Below are 5,243 nucleotides of genomic sequence, written 5' to 3' on the forward strand. Positions count from 1 at the left end.
AGAACCGTTTATCCAATCAACTTCAAACTTGGGTGGGTGTACTGCTGAGGAACCAAGGCAGTGAAGTAAGTCGATCAGATGAGCGGTTCTGCAGAACTCCCACGTCCAATCCTAATGGCATTGCGTTGCTGCATATGGGTATTGTATTAGTGATGAAGAAGTGAAGCAGCAATGAAAGAGCAGTAGAGTAATATGGGTTGAATTATACTTTTGTACAGCAGCAGCAGAAGACAGGGGAGCAACAGAAATTGCTGTCGGAAAATCTTTGCTGGCAGCGTTATATGAACTATAGAAGGTTGTAAAAGGGTGTGGCTGATAGCTGCAGGACATAACCAGTCACTGCACAAACCAGTCTGAGCCTGAATCACAGAGGAAATACAGAGAATAGAAGGGTGTGGCAGAGAGGTGCTAGTATCAGAGTAGAGAGAAATACAGGAAGAGAGGGGTGTGTAGAGAGAAGATGGATGGAGCGAGTTAAACAAGATATATATGTATTGGCTATGCTATTATTGTCATTTCATTTTCAAAATTGTTATTGTTATTGATGCCATTGCACCCAAGCCATGCTTTTAAGAATAGAATGTTGATTTTGCAATCTATGAAGAGAGACTTTGCATTAATTTGTAGCTGAAAAATATGAGGCAGTCCTTCTCTGCAAGGCACCAACCAGCACATCAGGAGAAATTCGGGGTTCAGTGTCTTGCTCAAGGACACTTCGACACTAACTCTGGGGGAGCCCGGGTTCGAACTGGCAACCTTGTGGTTTCCATCCAGCCACCTTGCATGGTGACGTCTTCACCGAAAGCAATAATAATCAAATGCACTTGCCTTGTTTGCGACTGAACTTCTATTCACCAGCAATGAATTTGCTTCCTGCTTCACTGACAAAATTCAGACAATTAGACAAGCAGTCAATGCTTCCATATCGGGTACATGTGTATCAACTTAACTAATTCAAATACCACAACATAAATGTGTTCAATCAATCATTAAAACTTAATGATTAAGACATTATACATAATCTGAAAATCCTCCTACTGCCTCTGTCTCCTTTCTGTAGATTGCTCTTTTCCCTCAGGTGCTGAAAACCAGGTAAACCAATTCAGTCAGACAACTCTATGTGAATTTAGAATATATTTATTGAGCATAATTGAGCATAGATATATGAAGCCTAGATTGGCGTCAGGGCTCTGTCCCCATTCATTTCCTGTAACATTAAAGGTTTTATGACATTCATTTTCATTTCTTTTTCTTTTTTCTTTTAGGTTTTATGACCTCAATTACACCCAAAAAACCTGAACTTTGAACATTCAGTGGATTTTCTATGGTCTGAAGTTTTCTTTGGGGTTTTTTGGGCCTTTGAGCTACAATGAAAACAGGCAACACAGTGAAACAGTGGCTGGCAAATCCCATTGACATATATGGGATTTGCAGTAAGTGATGTCACTTACTGCCGGCAAATCAAAGCACCTGTTTGAGCCAGAAAACCCCAGATCACAGAAAATCTACTGAATGTTAAAAGTTCATGTTTTTTGGGTGCAATTGAGATTGAGATAGAAAACCTAAAAAAACAAGAACAATTCCAAAACCTTTTTTTTAATGTCACAATCCCTTTAACATTTTAGTGAAGTTAAGTCAAATAGAATTACAGGGAATGAATGAGACCCCCATGCAGGGGGGTGTAGAAACAGAGCCTACAGGACAGGTGGATGCTGGGGAGGTGGTGGTATTTATACAAAAACTCCATGATCAGCAGGTTAGCAACAAGCGAGGCAGGGAGGCAGCACGTCCGCACAGCAGGAGAGAAGCCAGGAATGAGCAGGTAGGCAGATTTAAATAGCCACTCTGATCAGGTAAAGAGTGCATGAGACTAGTCACCTGATCAGGTAAAGAGTGCATGAGACTAGTCACCTGATCAGGTAAAGAGTGCATGAGACTAGTCACCTGATCAGGTAAAGAGTGCATGAGACTAGTCACCTGATCAGGTAAAGAGTGCATGAGACTAGTCACTTGATCAGGTAAAGAGTGCATGAGACTAGTCACCTGATCAGGTAAAGAGTGCATGAGACTAGTCACTTGATCAGGTAAAGAGTGCATGAGACTAGTCACCTGATCAGGTAAAGAGTGCATGAGACTAGTCACCTGATCAGGTAAAGAGTGCATGAGACTAGTCACCTGATCAGGTAAAGAGTGCATGAGACTAGTCACTTGATCAGGTAAAGAGTGCATGAGACTAGTCACCTGATCAGGTAAAGAGTGCATGAGACTAGTCACCTGATCAGGTAAAGAGTGCATGAGACTAGTCACCTGATCAGGTAAAGAGTGCATGAGACTAGTCACCTGATCAGGTAAAGAGTGCATGAGACTAGTCACCTGATCAGGTAAAGAGTGCATGAGACTAATCACCTGATCAGGTAAAGAGTGCATGAGACTAGTCACCTGATCAGGTAAAGAGTGCATGAGACTAGTCATCTGATCAGGTAAAGAGTGCATGAGACTAATCACCTGATCAGGTAAAGAGTGCATGAGACTAATCACCTGATCAGGTAAAGAGTGCATGAGACTAGTCACCTGATCAGGTAAAGAGTGCATGAGACTAATCACCTGATCAGGTAAAGAGTGCATGAGACTAGTCACCTGATCAGGTAAAGAGTGCATGAGACTAGTCACCTGATCAGGTAAAGAGTGCATGAGACTAATCATCTGATCAGGTAAAGAGTGCATGAGACTAATCATCTGATCAGGTAAAGAGTGCATGAGACTAATCACCTGATCAGGTAAAGAGTGCATGAGACTAATCACCTGATCAGGTAAAGAGTGCATGAGACTAATCACCTGATCAGGTAAAGAGTGCATGAGACTAATCACCTGATCAGGTAAAGAGTGCATGAGACTAATCACCTGATCAGGTAAAGAGTGCATGAGACTAATCACCTGATCAGGTAAAGAGTGCATGAGACTAGTCACCTGATCAGGTAAAGAGTGCATGAGACTAATCACCTGATCAGGTAAAGAGTGCATGAGACTAGTCAACTGATCAGGTAAAGAGTGCATGAGACTACTCACCTGATCAGGTAAAGAGTGCATGAGACTAATCACCTGATCAGGTAAAGAGTGCATGAGACTAGTCACCTGATCAGGTAAAGAGTGCATGAGACTAATCACCTGATCAGGTAAAGAGTGCATGAGACTAGTCACCTGATCAGGTAAAGAGTGCATGAGACTAGTCACCTGATCAGGTAAAGAGTGCATGAGACTACTCACCTGATCAGGTAAAGAGTGCATGAGACTAATCACCTGATCAGGTAAAGAGTGCATGAGACTAGTCACCTGATCAGGTAAAGAGTGCATGAGACTAATCACCTGATCAGGTAAAGAGTGCATGAGACTAGTCACCTGATCAGGTAAAGAGTGCATGAGACTAGTCAACTGATCAGGTAAAGAGTGCATGAGACTAGTCACCTGATCAGGTAAAGAGTGCATGAGACTAGTCACCTGATCAGGTAAAGAGTGCATGAGACTAGTCACCTGATCAGGTAAAGAGTGCATGAGACTAGTCACCTGATCAGGTAAAGAGTGCATGAGACTAATCACCTGAACAGGTAGGCGTGCTCGCGAGTTGTCTGCCTGAACTAGCTACGCAGGCTTCCCATCATTCATTGAAAAAAAAAAGTACAACTAATTAGTAAAATATATGCAGTAATAGGTGATTAGGTTTAGGGTAAAAGTTTTTCAAATATGATTGATGAAGCAATTTCAGTGTGCATTTTTTTTCTTGCCACATAATGGATGCAAATTATGTTTGAATAAGGCGTGTTACAAACTTTAACTGCAGGATATGGTTTTTGTTTATTTAGTAATTCAGCTTAGCATCTCACTCAAGAGGTCACATTAAGTGCTGAATGCATTGGTCTTGTGGTAGACCAATGCAACAGAACAGGGGTTCTCAACGTTCTTGGCTGGGAACCCCCGGAAATGCTTTGGCCATGCTTTGTCAGGGGTAAAGGGTAGAGTGGCTGGATGGAAACCACAAGGTTGCCAGTTCGAACCCGGGCTCCCCCAGAGTTAGTGTCGAAGTGTCCTTGAGCAAGACACTGAACCCCGAATTTCTCCTGTTGTGCTGGTTGGTGCATGGTTTCCGCCGCTATCGGTGTATGAATGGTTGAATGTAATGCACAATCTATGTAAACCGCCTTGGATAAAGGCGCTATATAATTGCACCATTTACAAATTTGCTCAAACCAAATATCCTGTGATTCTTGTACTCACATTTCTCACAAGACATGTCAAATCACTCAGCCATGATTAAATGAAATCACCCATACACTATTCTGAAAAAAGCCTTCTTCTAATTGAAAGTGCTTTTGATCCATCCATAATGCATGATGTGTTCTTGCATGTGCACATTCAGTATGTTTACATAATGTGTTATTAACATGGATTAAAAGAGTGAATATGTGTTCACAACAGTATGTAGTATGTCATATTATAGCTTAACTGTGCACCTGGGAACAGTGACACACCTTATCTGCCTCTTCATTTCTCCATGGGATGGGACACTCAGCACTTTGCACATTGTTGTTGTCAAGGACAAATCACGTAATGCTCAGCTACCACTGTCAATCACATAAGTCAGTCGAAACCTAAACTCTCTCAAATTGCATTCCAAAACAGTATTGCATGTACTGTTGCAGAAAAGGACAAACAGCTACTGTATTCTGTAACGCGTTATTTAGCCTCGAGCAATACCCTGAAAATGTAGCTTGATGAGAGTGTTCCATGTATAGATTGACCCATTTAACTTGATTTAAGATTAAATATTAAAACTAAAGCTGGCAAACTACACCATTACTGTAGAGTTGGTGTGGTTTCCCAGATCTACATACTGTAGTAAATCATACCATTGTAACTGACTGCTTCAAGCATAGGATGGTTAATGGCACTGACCTTTCCATATACATTATCAGTGTAACAGAAAATCTATCATCAGTGGTATTATTATGAAACAGTCAACACTTTTTCTTTTAATTAAGCCATTTATATGTGCCTACAGTACGTGGATGTTTAGGACATTTTCGTGTTCAGGCGTCGACCATGCTACAACTGAACTACTGTACCTACCTAGTGTTTTTTCAGCAGGCAGGATTTTAATGCAGCTTGATGAATGAGTCAATACTAAGTTGAAAATGGGCAGGTTAATCCACTTGTTTATACGAGATTGTATATCAATCACTGTCAACTGT

This window comes from Protomyctophum parallelum, assembly GCF_964188405.1.
Source record: "Protomyctophum parallelum genome assembly, chromosome: 5".
In the NCBI taxonomy this organism is placed as follows: domain Eukaryota; kingdom Metazoa; phylum Chordata; class Actinopteri; order Myctophiformes; family Myctophidae; genus Protomyctophum; species Protomyctophum parallelum.